We start from the raw sequence: 14962 nt of genomic DNA, 5'->3' as shown, positions 1-14962 counted from the left end.
CCTAAGCATCAGGGAAGTGGTGAGCGGAACAAGGGACGTGCTACACATGTTCCCTCGCAGGCAGATTCCCTGCTGGGGCGCTTAGTTCTCTTGCCTTAGCGCCCTGCTTTGTTTGGAGGCTGTTTGTGGACAGCAGCACGCACAGCGGGAAGCTTCGTGCTTGTGTGCCTCTAAGTCTCGGCAGACAGAAGCGCAAGGGAGGCACCTGCTCTCGGTTTGCCCCGCGCATGGGAAGCAGCACTCCGCGTGCCCAGAATGCTTCCTGCTGTATCCTGGCTGATGCAGGGTGGCTTCTGAACACACAGGCATGCCCAACAGCCACCTGAGAGCAGACTTTGCCTAAGAGTCAGGGAAGTGGCTGCGTGTCTGCCCTCGGCAGGCAGAAGCACTCCTGGGGTGCCCAGAGCACTTGCCTTAGCGCCCTGCTTACTTCTGCGGCTGTTTGCGGACAGCAGCACACAGAGCGGGAAGGTGCGCGCTGGCCAGCTCCAAGTCTCGGCACATAGAAGCGCAAGGGAGGCACCTGCTCCCGGTTTGTGCCGAGCATGCAAACAAGCACGCTGCGTGCCCAGAATGCTTCCCGCTCTCTCCTGCCTGCCGTGGGGCTGCTTCGGAGCACGGAGGCACGCCTACAAGCCAGCTGAGGTGGGCTTTGCCTAAGAGTCAGGGAAGTGGCGAGCGGAACAAGGGACGTGCTGCACATGTTCCCTCGCAGGCAGATTCCCTGCTGGGGCGCTTAGTTCTCTTGCCTTAGTGCCCTGCTTTGTTTTGAGGCTGGTTGCGGACAGCAGCACACACAGCGGGAAGGTGCACACTGGCCAGCTCCAAGTCTCGGCACATAGAAGCGCAAGCGAGGCACCTGCTCCCGGTTTGTGCCGAGCATGCAAACAAGCACGCTGCGTGCCCAGAATGCTTCCCGCTCTCTCCTGCCTGCCGTGGGGCTGCTTCGGAGCACGGAGGCACGCCTACAAGCCAGCTGAGATGGGCTTTGCCTAAGAGTCAGGGAAGTGGTGAGCGGAACAAGGGACGTGCTGCACATGTTCCCTCGCAGGCAGATTCCCTCCTGGGGCGCTGACTTCTCTTGCCTTAGCGCCCTGCTTTGTTTGGAGGCTGTTTGTGGACAGCAGCACACACAGCGGGAAGGTGCCTGCTGGCCAGCTCCAAGTCTCGGCACATAGAAGCGCATGCGAGGCACCTGCTCCTGGTTTGTGCCGAGCATGCAAACAAGCACGCTGCGTGCCCAGAATGCTTCCCGCTCTCTCCTGCCTGCCGTGGGGCTGCTTCGGAGCACGGAGGCACGCCTACAAGCCAGCTGAGGTGGGCTTTGCCTAAGCGTCAGGGAAGTGGCGAGCGGAACAAGGGACGTGCTGCACATGTTCCCTCGCAGGCAGATTCCCTGCTGGGGCGCTTAGTTCTCTTGCCTTAGTGCCCTGCTTTGTTTGGAGGCTGGTTGTGTACAGCAGCACGCACAGCGGGAAGCTTCGTGCTAGTGCGCCTCTAAGTCTCAGCAGACAGAAGCGCAAGGGAGGCACTTGCTTTCGGTTTGCCCCGCGCATGGGAAGCAGCACTCCGCGTGCCCAGAATGCTTCCCGCTGTATCCTGCCTCATGCGGGGTGGCTTCTCAACACACAGGCATGCCCAACAGCCACCTGAGAGCAGACTTTGCCTAAGAGTCAGGGAAGTGGCTGCGTGTCTGCCCTCGGCAGGCAGAAGCACTCCTGGGGTGCCCAGAGCGCTTGCCTTAGCGCCCTGCTTCCTTTTGCGGCTGGTTGCAGACAGCAGCACACAGAGCGGGAAGGTGCGCGCTGGCCAGCTCCAAGTCTCGGCAGATAGAAGCGCAAGGGAGGCACCTGCTCCCGGTTTGTGCCGAGCATGCAAACAAGCACGCTGCGTGCCCAGAATGCTTCCCGCTCTCTCCTGCCTGCCGTGGGGCTGCTTCGGAGCACGGAGGCACGCCTACAAGCCAGCTGAGGTGGGCTTTGCCTAAGAGTCAGGGAAGTGGCGAGCGGAACAAGGGACGTGCTGCACATGTTCCCTCGCAGGCAGATTCCCTGCTGGGGCGCTTAGTTCTCTTGCCTTAGTGCCCTGCTTTGTTTTGAGGCTGGTTGCGGACAGCAGCACACACAGCGGGAAGGTGCACACTGGCCAGCTCCAAGTCTCGGCACATAGAAGCGCAAGCGAGGCACCTGCTCCCGGTTTGTGCCGAGCATGCAAACAAGCACGCTGCGTGCCCAGAATGCTTCCCGCTCTCTCCTGCCTGCCGTGGGGCTGCTTCGGAGCACGGAGGCACGCCTACAAGCCAGCTGAGATGGGCTTTGCCTAAGAGTCAGGGAAGTGGTGAGCGGAACAAGGGACGTGCTGCACATGTTCCCTCGCAGGCAGATTCCCTCCTGGGGCGCTGACTTCTCTTGCCTTAGCGCCCTGCTTTGTTTGGAGGCTGTTTGTGGACAGCAGCACACACAGCGGGAAGGTGCCTGCTGGCCAGCTCCAAGTCTCGGCACATAGAAGCGCATGCGAGGCACCTGCTCCTGGTTTGTGCCGAGCATGCAAACAAGCACGCTGCGTGCCCAGAATGCTTCCCGCTCTCTCCTGCCTGCCGTGGGGCTGCTTCGGAGCACGGAGGCACGCCTACAAGCCAGCTGAGGTGGGCTTTGCCTAAGCGTCAGGGAAGTGGCGAGCGGAACAAGGGACGTGCTGCACATGTTCCCTCGCAGGCAGATTCCCTGCTGGGGCGCTTAGTTCTCTTGCCTTAGTGCCCTGCTTTGTTTGGAGGCTGGTTGTGTACAGCAGCACGCACAGCGGGAAGCTTCGTGCTAGTGCGCCTCTAAGTCTCAGCAGACAGAAGCGCAAGGGAGGCACTTGCTTTCGGTTTGCCCCGCGCATGGGAAGCAGCACTCCGCGTGCCCAGAATGCTTCCCGCTGTATCCTGCCTCATGCGGGGTGGCTTCTCAACACACAGGCATGCCCAACAGCCACCTGAGAGCAGACTTTGCCTAAGAGTCAGGGAAGTGGCTGCGTGTCTGCCCTCGGCAGGCAGAAGCACTCCTGGGGTGCCCAGAGCGCTTGCCTTAGCGCCCTGCTTCCTTTTGCGGCTGGTTGCAGACAGCAGCACACAGAGCGGGAAGGTGCGCGCTGGCCAGCTCCAAGTCTCGGCAGATAGAAGCGCAAGGGAGGCACCTGCTCCCGGTTTGTGCCGAGCATGCAAACAAGCACGCTGCGTGCTCAGAATACTTCCCGCTCTCTCCTGCCTGCCGTGGGGCTGCTTCGGAGCACGGAGGCACGCCTACAAGCCAGCTGAGGTGGGCTTTGCCTAAGGGTCAGGGAAGTGGCGAGCGGAACAAGGGACGTGCTGCACATGTTCCCTCGCAGGCAGATTCCCTGCTGGGGCGCTTACTTCTCTTGCCTTAGTGCCCTGCTTTGTTTGGAGGCTGTTTGCGGACAGCAGCACACACAGCGGGAAGGTGCCTGCTGGCCAGCTCCAAGTCTCGGCACATAGAAGCGCAAGCGAGGCTCCTGCTCACAGTTTGTCCCGGGCATGGGAAGCAGCATGCTGCGTGCCCAGAAGACATCCCGCACTGTCCTGCCTGCCACGGGGCTGATTCTGAGCACGGAGGCACGCCTACTAGCCAGCTGAGATGGGCTTTGCAAAAGAGTCAGGGAAGTGTCGAGCGGAACAAGGGATGTGCTGCACAGCTTCCCTCGCAGGCAGATTCCCTGCTGGGGCGCTTAGTTCTCTTGCCTTAGTGCCCTGCTTTGTTTTGAGGCTGGTTGCGGACAGCAGCACACAGAGCGGGAAGGTGCACACTGGCCAGCTCCAAGTCTCGGCACATAGAAGCGCAAGCGAGGCACCTGCTCCCGGTTTGTGCCGAGCATGCAAACAAGCACGCTGCGTGCCCAGAATGCTTCCCGCTCTCTCCTGCCTGCCGTGGGGCTGCTTCGGAGCACGGAGGCACGCCTACAAGCCAGCTGAGGTGGGCTTTGCCTAAGCATCAGGGAAGTGGTGAGCGGAACAAGGGACGTGCTGCACATGTTCCCTCGCAGGCAGATTCCCTGCTGGGGCGCTTAGTTCTCTTGCCTTAGTGCCCTGCTTTGTTTGGAGGCTGTTTGTGGACAGCAGCACGCACAGCGGGAAGCTTCGTGCTTGTGTGCCTCTAAGTCTCGGCAGACAGAAGCGCAAGGGAGGCACCTGCTCTCGGTTTGCCCCGCGCATGGGAAGCAGCACTCCGCGTGCCCAGAATGCTTCCTGCTGTATCCTGGCTGATGCAGGGTGGCTTCTGAACACACAGGCATGCCCAACAGCCACCTGAGAGCAGACTTTGCCTAAGAGTCAGGGAAGTGGCTGCGTGTCTGCCCTCGGCAGGCAGAAGCACTCCTGGGGTGCCCAGAGCACTTGCCTTAGCGCCCTGCTTACTTCTGCGGCTGTTTGCGGACAGCAGCACACAGAGCGGGAAGGTGCGCGCTGGCCAGCTCCAAGTCTCGGCACATAGAAGCGCAAGGGAGGCACCTGCTCCCGGTTTGTGCCGAGCATGCAAACAAGCACGCTGCGTGCCCAGAATGCTTCCCGCTCTCTCCTGCCTGCCGTGGGGCTGCTTCGGAGCACGGAGGCACGCCTACAAGCCAGCTGAGGTGGGCTTTGCCTAAGAGTCAGGGAAGTGGTGAGCGGAACAAGGGACGTGCTGCACATGTTCCCTCGCAGGCAGATTCCCTGCTGGGGCGCTTAGTTCTCTTGCCTTAGTGCCCTGCTTTGTTTTGAGGCTGGTTGCGGACAGCAGCACACAGAGCGGGAAGGTGCACACTGGCCAGCTCCAAGTCTCGGCACATAGAAGCGCAAGCGAGGCACCTGCTCCCGGTTTGTGCCGAGCATGCAAACAAGCACGCTGCGTGCCCAGAATGCTTCCCGCTCTCTCCTGCCTGCCGTGGGGCTGCTTCGGAGCACGGAGGCACGCCTACAAGCCAGCTGAGATGGGCTTTGCCTAAGAGTCAGGGAAGTGGTGAGCGGAACAAGGGACGTGCTGCACATGTTCCCTCGCAGGCAGATTCCCTGCTGGGGCGCTTAGTTCTCTTGCCTTAGTGCCCTGCTTTGTTTGGAGGCTGTTTGTGGACAGCAGCACACACAGCGGGAAGGTGCCTGCTGGCCAGCTCCAAGTCTCGGCACATAGAAGCGCAAGCGAGGCACCTGCTCCCGGTTTGTGCCGAGCATGCAAACAAGCACGCTGCGTGCCCAGAATGCTTCCCGCTCTCTCCTGCCTGCCGTGGGGCTGCTTCGGAGCACGGAGGCACGCCTACAAGCCAGCTGAGGTGGGCTTTGCCTAAGCGTCAGGGAAGTGGCGAGCGGAACAAGGGACGTGCTGCACATGTTCCCTCGCAGGCAGATTCCCTGCTGGGGCGCTTAGTTCTCTTGCCTTAGTGCCCTGCTTTGTTTGGAGGCTGGTTGTGTACAGCAGCACGCACAGCGGGAAGCTTCGTGCTAGTGCGCCTCTAAGTCTCAGCAGACAGAAGCGCAAGGGAGGCACTTGCTTTCGGTTTGCCCCGCGCATGGGAAGCAGCACTCCGCGTGCCCAGAATGCTTCCCGCTGTATCCTGCCTCATGCGGGGTGGCTTCTCAACACACAGGCATGCCCAACAGCCACCTGAGAGGAGACTTTGCCTAAGAGTCAGGGAAGTGGCTGCGTGTCTGCCCTCGGCAGGCAGAAGCACTCCTGGGGTGCCCAGAGCGCTTGCCTTAGCGCCCTGCTTCCTTTTGCGGCTGGTTGCAGACAGCAGCACACAGAGCGGGAAGGTGCGCGCTGGCCAGCTCCAAGTCTCGGCAGATAGAAGCGCAAGGGAGGCACCTGCTCCCGGTTTGTGCCGAGCATGCAAACAAGCACGCTGCGTGCTCAGAATACTTCCCGCTCTCTCCTGCCTGCCGTGGGGCTGCTTCGGAGCACGGAGGCACGCCTACAAGCCAGCTGAGGTGGGCTTTGCCTAAGGGTCAGGGAAGTGGCGAGCGGAACAAGGGACGTGCTGCACATGTTCCCTCGCAGGCAGATTCCCTGCTGGGGCGCTTACTTCTCTTGCCTTAGTGCCCTGCTTTGTTTGGAGGCTGTTTGCGGACAGCAGCACACACAGCGGGAAGGTGCCTGCTGGCCAGCTCCAAGTCTCGGCACATAGAAGCGCAAGCGAGGCTCCTGCTCACAGTTTGTCCCGGGCATGGGAAGCAGCATGCTGCGTGCCCAGAAGACATCCCGCACTGTCCTGCCTGCCACGGGGCTGATTCTGAGCACGGAGGCACGCCTACTAGCCAGCTGAGATGGGCTTTGCAAAAGAGTCAGGGAAGTGTCGAGCGGAACAAGGGATGTGCTGCACAGCTTCCCTGGCAGGCAGATTCCCTCCTGAGGGGCTTACTTCTCTTGCCTTACTGCCCTGCTTTGTTTGGAGGCTGTTTGCGGACAGCAGCACACACAGCAGGAAGGTGCGCACTGGCCAGCTCCAAGTCTCGGCACATAGAAGCGCAAGCGAGGCACCTGCTCCCGGTTTGTGCCGAGCATGCAAACAAGCACGCTGCATGCCCAGAATGCTTCCCGTTCTCTCCTGCCTGCCGTGGGGCTGCTTCGGAGCACGGAGGCACGCCTACAAGCCAGCTGAGATGGGCTTTGCCTAAGAGTCAGGGAAGTGGTGAGCGGAACAAGGGATGTGCTGCACATGTTCCCTCGCAGGCAGATTCCCTGCTGGGGCGCTTAGTTCTCTTGCCTTAGTGCCCTGCTTTGTTTGGAGGCTGGTTGTGTACAGCAGCACGCACAGCGGGAAGCTTCGTGCTTCTGCGCCTCTAAGTCTCGGCAGACAGAAGCGCAAGGGAGGCACCTGCTCTCGGTTTGCCCCGCGCATGGGAAGCAGCACTCCGCGTGCCCAGAATGCTTCCTGCTGTATCCTGTCTCATGCGGGGTGGCTTCTGAACACACAGGCATGCCCAACAGCCACCTGAGAGGAGACTTTGCCTAAGAGTCAGGGAAGTGGCTGCGTGTCTGCCCTCGGCAGGCAGAAGCACTCCTGGGGTGCGCAGAGCGCTTGCCTTAGCGCCCTGCTTCCTTTTGCGGCTGGTTGCAGACAGCAGCACACACAGCGGGAAGGTGCGCGCTGGCCAGCTCCAAGTCTCGGCAGATAGAAGCGCAAGGGAGGCACCTGCTCCCGGTTTGTGCCGAGCATGCAAACAAGCACGCTGCGTGCCCAGAATGCTTCCCGCTCTCTCCTGCCTGCCGTGGGGCTGCTTCGGAGCACGGAGGCACGCCTACAAGCCAGCTGAGGTGGGCTTTGCCTAAGCGTCAGGGAAGTGTCGAGCGGAACAAGGGACGTGCTGCACATGTTCCCTCGCAGGCAGATTCCCTGCTGGGGCGCTTAGTTCTCTTGCCTTAGTGCCCTGCTTTGTTTGGAGGCTGGTTGTGTACAGCAGCACGCACAGCGGGAAGCTTTGTGCTTGTGCGCCTCTAAGTCTCGGCAGACAGAAGCGCAAGGGAGGCACCTGCTCTCGGTTTGCCCCGCGCATGGGAAGCAGCACTCCGCGTGCCCAGAATGCTTCCCGCTGTATCCTGCCTCATGCGGGGTGGCTTCTGAACACACAGGTATGCCCAACAGCCACCTGAGAGGAGACTTTGCCTAAGAGTCAGGGAAGTGGCTGCGTGTCTGCCCTCGGCAGGCAGAAGCACTCCTGGGGTGCGCAGAGCGCTTGCCTTAGCGCCCTGCTTACTTCTGCGGCTGTTTGCGGACAGCAGCACACAGAGCGGGAAGGTGCGCGCTGGCCAGCTCCAAGTCTCGGCACATAGAAGCGCAAGGGAGGCACCTGCTCCCGGTTTGTGCCGAGCATGCAAACAAGCACGCTGCGTGCCCAGAATGCTTCCCGCTCTCTCCTGCCTGCCGTGGGGCTGCTTCGGAGCACGGAGGCACGCCTACAAGCCAGCTGAGGTGGGCTTTGCCTAAGCGTCAGGGAAGTGTCGAGCGGAACAAGGGACGTGCTGCACATGTTCCCTCGCAGGCAGATTCCCTGCTGGGGCGCTTAGTTCTCTTGCCTTAGTGCCCTGCTTTGTTTGGAGGCTGCTTGTGTACAGCAGCACGCACAGCGGGAAGCTTCGTGGTTGTGCGCCTCTAAGTCTCGGCAGACAGAAGCGCAAGGGAGGCACTTGCTCTCGGTTTGCCCCGCACATGGGAAGCAGCACTCCGCGTGCCCAGAATGCTTCCCGCTGTATCCTGGCTTATGCGGGGTGGCTTCTCAACACACAGGCATGCCCAACAGCCACCTGAGAGCAGACTTTGCCTAAGAGTCAGGGAAGTGGCTGCGTGTCTGCCCTCGGCAGGCAGAAGCACTCCTGGGGTGCGCAGAGCGCTTGCCTTAGCGCCCTGCTTACTTCTGCGGCTGTTTGCGGACAGCAGCACACAGAGCGGGAAGGTGCGCGCTGGCCAGCTCCAAGTCTCGGCACATAGAAGCGCAAGGGAGGCACCTGCTCCCGGTTTGTGCCGAGCATGCAAACAAGCACGCTGCGTGCCCAGAATGCTTCCCGCTCTCTCCTGCCTGCCGTGGGGCTGCTTCGGAGCACGGAGGCACGCCTACAAGCCAGCTGAGGTGGGCTTTGCCTAAGCGTCAGGGAAGTGGCGAGCGGAACAAGGGACGTGCTGCACATGTTCCCTCGCAGGCAGATTCCCTGCTGGTGCGCTTAGTTCTCTTGCCTTAGTGCCCTGCTTTGTTTGGAGGCTGGTTGTGGACAGCAGCACGCACAGCGGGAAGCTTCGTGCTTGTGCGCCTCTAAGTCTCGGCAGACAGAAGCGCAAGGGAGGCACCTGCTCTCGGTTTGCCCCGTGCATGGGAAGCAGCACTCCGCGTGCCCAGAATGCTTCCCGCTGTATCCTGCCTCATGCAGGGTGGCTTCTCAACACACAGGCATGCCCAACAGCCACCTGAGAGCAGACTTTGCCTAAGAGTCAAGGAAGTGGCTGCGTGTCTGCCCTCAACAGGCAGAAGCACTCCTGGGGTGCGCAGAGCACTTGCCTTAGCTCCCTGCTTCCTTTTGCGGTTGTTTGCGGACAGCAGCACACAGAGCGGGAAGGTGCGCGCTGGCCAGCTCCAAGTCTTGGCAGATAGAAGCGCAAGGGAGGCACCTGCTCCCGGTTTGTGCCGAGCATGCAAACAAGCACGCTGCGTGCCCAGAATGCTTCCCGCTCTCTCCTGCCTGCCGTGGGGCTGCTTCGGAGCACGGAGGCACGCCTACAAGCCAGCTGAGGTGGGCTTTGCCTAAGCGTCAGGGAAGTGGCGAGCGGAACAAGGGACGTGCTGCACATGTTCCCTCGCAGGCAGATTCCCTGCTGGGGCGCTTAGTTCTCTTGCCTTAGTGCCCTGCTTTGTTTGGAGGCTGTTTGTGTACAGCAGCACGCACAGCGGGAAGCTTCGTGCTTGTGCGTCTCTAAGTCTCGGCAGACAGAAGCGCAAGGGAGGCACCTGCTCTCGGTTTGCCCCGTGCATGGGAAGCAGCACTCCGCGTGCCCAGAATGCTTCCCGCTGTATCCTGCCTCATGCAGGGTGGCTTCTCAACACAGAGGCATGCCCAACAGCCACCTGAGAGCAGACTTTGCCTAAGAGTCAGGGAAGTGGCTGCGTGTCTGCCCTCGGCAGGTAGAAGCACTCCTGGGGTGCGCAGAGTGCTTGCCTTAGAGCCCTGCTTATTTTTGCGGCTGTTTGCGGACAGCAGCACACAGAGCGGGAAGGTGCGTGCTGGCCAGCTCCAAGTCTCGGCAGATAGAAGCGCAAGGGAGGCACCTGCTCCCGGTTTGTGCCGAGCATGCAAACAAGCACGCTGCGTGCCCAGAATGCTTCCCGCTCTCTCCTGCCTGCCATGGGGCTGCTTCGGAGCACGGAGGCACACCTACAAGCCAGCTGAGGTGGGCTTTGCCTAAGCGTCAGGGAAGTGGCGAGCGGAACAAGGGACGTGCTGCACATGTTCCCTCGCAGGCAGATTCCCTGCTGGGGCGCTTAGTTCTCTTGCCTTAGTGCCCTGCTTTGTTTGGAGGCTGGTTGTGGACAGCAGCACGCACAGCGGGAAGCTTCGTGCTTTTGCGTCTCTAAGTCTCGGCAGACAAAAGCGCAAGGGAGGCACCTGCTCTCGGTTTGCCCCGCGCATGGGAAGCAGCACTCCGCGTGCCCAGAATGCTTCCCGCTGTATCCTGCCTCATGCAGGGTGGCTTCTCAACACACAGGCATGCCCAACAGCCACCTGAGAGCAGACTTTGCCTAAGAGTCAGGGAAGTGGCTGCGTGTCTGCCCTCGGCAGGCAGAAGCACTCCTGGGGTGCCCAGAGTGCTTGCCTTAGAGCCCTGCTTATTTTTGCGGCTGGTTGCGGACAGCAGCACACAGAGCGGGAAGGTGCGCGCTGGCCAGCTCCAAGTCTCGGCACATAGAAGCGCAAGGGAGGCACCTGCTCCCGGTTTGTGCCGAGCATGCAAACAAGCACGCTGCGTGCCCAGAATGCTTCCCGCTCTCTCCTGCCTGCCGTGGGGCTGCTTCGGAGCACGGAGGCACGCCTACAAGCCAGCTGAGATGGGCTTTGCCTAAGAGTCAGGGAAGTGGCGAGCGGAACAAGGGACGTGCTGCACATGTTCCCTCGCAGGCAGATTCCCTGCTGGGGCGCTTACTTCTCTTGCCTTACTGCCCTGCTTTGTTTGGAGGCTGTTTGCGGACAGCAGCACACACAGCGGGAAGGTGCCTGCTGGCCAGCTCCAAGTCTCGGCACATAGAAGCGCAAGGGAGGCACCTGCTCCCGGTTTGTGCCGAGCATGCAAACAAGCACGCTGCGTGCCCAGAATGCTTCCCGCTCTCTCCTGCCTGCCGTGGGGCTGCTTCGGAGCACGGAGGCACGCCTACAAGCCAGCTGAGGTGGGCTTTGCCTAAGGGTCAGGGAAGTGGCGAGCGGAACAAGGGACGTGCTGCACATGTTCCCTCGCAGGCAGATTCCCTGCTGGGGCGCTTAGTTCTCTTGCCTTACTGCCCTGCTTTGTTTGGAGGCTGTTTGCGGACAGCAGCACACACAGCGGGAAGGTGCCTGCTGGCCAGCTCCAAGTCTCGGCACATAGAAGCGCAAGCGAGGCTCCTGCTCACAGTTTGTCCCGGGCATGGGAAGCAGCATGCTGCGCGCCCAGAAGACATCCCGCACTGTCCTGCCTGCCACGGGGCTGCTTCTGAGCATGGAGGCACGCCTACAAGCCAGCTGAGATGGGCTTTGCAAAAGAGTCAGGGAAGTGTCGAGCGGAACAAGGGATGTGCTGCACAGCTTCCCTGGCAGGCAGATTCCCTCCTGAGGGGCTTACTTCTCTTGCCTTAGCGCCCTGCTTTGTTTGGAGGCTGTTTGCGGACAGCAGCACACACAGCGGGAAGGTGCGCACTGGCCACCTCCAAGTCTCGGCAGATAGAAGCGCAAGCGAGGCACCTGCTCCCGGTTTGTGCCGAGCATGCAAACAAGCACGCTGCGTGCCCAGAATGCTTCCCGCTCTCTCCTGCCTGCCGTGGGGCTGCTTCGGAGCACGGAGGCACGCCTACAAGCCAGCTGAGATGGGCTTTGCCTAAGAGTCAGGGAAGTGGTGAGCGGAACAAGGGACGTGCTGCACATGTTCCCTCGCAGGCAGATTCCCTGCTGGGGCGCTTAGTTCTCTTGCCTTAGTGCCCTGCTTTGTTTGGAGGCTGGTTGTGGACAGCAGCACGCACAGCGGGAAGCTTCGTGCTTGTGCGCCTCTAAGTCTCAGCAGACAGAAGCGCAAGGGAGGCACCTGCTCTCGGTTTGCCCCCCGCACGGGAAGCAGCACTCCGCGTGCCCAGAATGCTTCCCGCTGTATCCTGGCTTATGCGGGGTGGCTTCTCAACACAGAGGCATGCCCAACAGCCACCTGAGAGCAGACTTTGCCTAAGAGTCAGGGAAGTGGCTGCGTGTCTGCCCTCGGCAGGCAGAAGCACTCCTGGGGTGCGCAGAGCGCTTGCCTTAGCGCCCTGCTTCCTTTTGCGGCTGGTTGCGGACAGCAGCACACAGAGCGGGAAGGTGCGCGCTGGCCAGCTCCAAGTCTCGGCACATAGAAGCGCAAGGGAGGCACCTGCTCCCGGTTTGTGCCGAGCATGCAAACAAGCACGCTGCGTGCCCAGAATGCTTCCCGCTCTCTCCTGCCTGCCGTGGGGCTGCTTCGGAGCACGGAGGCACGCCTACAAGCCAGCTGAGGTGGGCTTTGCCTAAGCGTCAGGGAAGTGGCGAGCGGAACAAGGGACGTGCTGCACATGTTCCCTCGCAGGCAGATTCCCTGCTGGTGCGCTTAGTTCTCTTGCCTTAGTGCCCTGCTTTGTTTGGAGGCTGGTTGTGGACAGCAGCACGCACAGCGGGAAGCTTCGTGCTTGTGCGCCTCTAAGTCTCGGCAGACAGAAGCGCAAGGGAGGCACCTGCTCTCGGTTTGCCCCGTGCATGGGAAGCAGCACTCCGCGTGCCCAGAATGCTTCCCGCTGTATCCTGCCTCATGCAGGGTGGCTTCTCAACACACAGGCATGCCCAACAGCCACCTGAGAGCAGACTTTGCCTAAGAGTCAAGGAAGTGGCTGCGTGTCTGCCCTCAACAGGCAGAAGCACTCCTGGGGTGCGCAGAGCACTTGCCTTAGCTCCCTGCTTCCTTTTGCGGCTGTTTGCGGACAGCAGCACACAGAGCGGGAAGGTGCGCGCTGGCCAGCTCCAAGTCTTGGCAGATAGAAGCGCAAGGGAGGCACCTGCTCCCGGTTTGTGCCGAGCATGCAAACAAGCACGCTGCGTGCCCAGAATGCTTCCCGCTCTCTCCTGCCTGCCGTGGGGCTGCTTCGGAGCACGGAGGCACGCCTATAAGCCAGCTGAGGTGGGCTTTGCCTAAGCGTCAGGGAAGTGGCGAGCGGAACAAGGGACGTGCTGCACATGTTCCCTCGCAGGCAGATTCCCTGCTGGGGCGCTTAGTTCTCTTGCCTTAGTGCCCTGCTTTGTTTGGAGGCTGTTTGTGTACAGCAGCACGCACAGCGGGAATCTTCGTGCTTGTGCGTCTCTAAGTCTCGGCAGACAGAAGCGCAAGGGAGGCACCTGCTCTCGGTTTGCCCCGTGCATGGGAAGCAGCACTCCGCGTGCCCAGAATGCTTCCCGCTGTATCCTGCCTCATGCAGGGTGGCTTCTCAACACACAGGCATGCCCAACAGCCACCTGAGAGCAGACTTTGCCTAAGAGTCAGGGAAGTGGCTGCGTGTCTGCCCTCGGCAGGTAGAAGCACTCCTGGGGTGCGCAGAGTGCTTGCCTTAGAGCCCTGCTTATTTTTGCGGCTGGTTGCGGACAGCAGCACACAGAGCGGGAAGGTGCGTGCTGGCCAGCTCCAAGTCTCGGCAGATAGAAGCGCAAGGGAGGCACCTGCTCCCGGTTTGTGCCGAGCATGCAAACAAGCACGCTGCGTGCCCAGAATGCTTCCCGCTCTCTCCTGCCTGCCGTGGGGCTGCTTCGGAGCACGGAGGCACACCTACAAGCCAGCTGAGGTGGGCTTTGCCTAAGCGTCAGGGAAGTGGCGAGCGGAACAAGGGACGTGCTGCACATGTTCCCTCGCAGGCAGATTCCCTGCTGGGGCGCTTAGTTCTCTTGCCTTAGTGCCCTGCTTTGTTTGGAGGCTGGTTGTGGACAGCAGCACGCACAGCGGGAAGCTTCGTGCTTGTGCGTCTCTAAGTCTCGGCAGACAAAAGCGCAAGGGAGGCACCTGCTCTCGGTTTGCCCCGCGCATGGGAAGCAGCACTCCGCGTGCCCAGAATGCTTCCCGCTGTATCCTGCCTCATGCAGGGTGGCTTCTCAACACACAGGCATGCCCAACAGCCACCTGAGAGCAGACTTTGCCTAAGAGTCAGGGAAGTGGCTGCGTGTCTGCCCTCGGCAGGCAGAAGCACTCCTGGGGTGCCCAGAGTGCTTGCCTTAGAGCCCTGCTTATTTTTGCGTCTGGTTGCGGACAGCAGCACACAGAGCGGGAAGGTGCGCGCTGGCCAGCTCCAAGTCTCGGCACATAGAAGCGCAAGGGAGGCACCTGCTCCCGGTTTGTGCCGAGCATGCAAACAAGCACGCTGCGTGCCCAGAATGCTTCCCGCTCTCTCCTGCCTGCCGTGGGGCTGCTTCGGAGCACGGAGGCACGCCTACAAGCCAGCTGAGATGGGCTTTGCCTAAGAGTCAGGGAAGTGGCGAGCGGAACAAGGGACGTGCTGCACATGTTCCCTCGCAGGCAGATTCCCTGCTGGGGCGCTTACTTCTCTTGCCTTACTGCCCTGCTTTGTTTGGAGGCTGTTTGCGGACAGCAGCACACACAGCGGGAAGGTGCCTGCTGGCCAGCTCCAAGTCTCGGCACATAGAAGCGCAAGGGAGGCACCTGCTCCCGGTTTGTGCCGAGCATGCAAACAAGCACGCTGCGTGCCCAGAATGCTTCCCGCTCTCTCCTGCCTGCCGTGGGGCTGCTTCGGAGCACGGAGGCACGCCTACAAGCCAGCTGAGGTGGGCTTTGCCTAAGGGTCAGGGAAGTGGCGAGCGGAACAAGGGACGTGCTGCACATGTTCCCTCGCAGGCAGATTCCCTGCTGGGGCGCTTAGTTCTCTTGCCTTACTGCCCTGCTTTGTTTGGAGGCTGTTTGCGGACAGCAGCACACACAGCGGGAAGGTGCCTGCTGGCCAGCTCCAAGTCTCGGCACATAGAAGCGCAAGCGAGGCTCCTGCTCACAGTTTGTCCCGGGCATGGGAAGCAGCATGCTGCGCGCCCAGAAGACATCCCGCACTGTCCTGCCTGCCACGGGGCTGCTTCTGAGCATGGAGGCACGCCTACAAGCCAGCTGAGATGGGCTTTGCAAAAGAGTCAGGGAAGTGTCGAGCGGAACAAGGGATGTGCTGCACAGCTTCCCTCGCAGGCAGATTCCCTCCTGAGGGGCTTACTTCTCTTGCCTT

This window comes from Rhea pennata, chromosome 30 (genome assembly GCF_028389875.1).
Source record: "Rhea pennata isolate bPtePen1 chromosome 30, bPtePen1.pri, whole genome shotgun sequence".
Lineage (NCBI taxonomy): Eukaryota > Metazoa > Chordata > Aves > Rheiformes > Rheidae > Rhea > Rhea pennata.
This window is presented reverse-complemented; position numbering follows the sequence as displayed.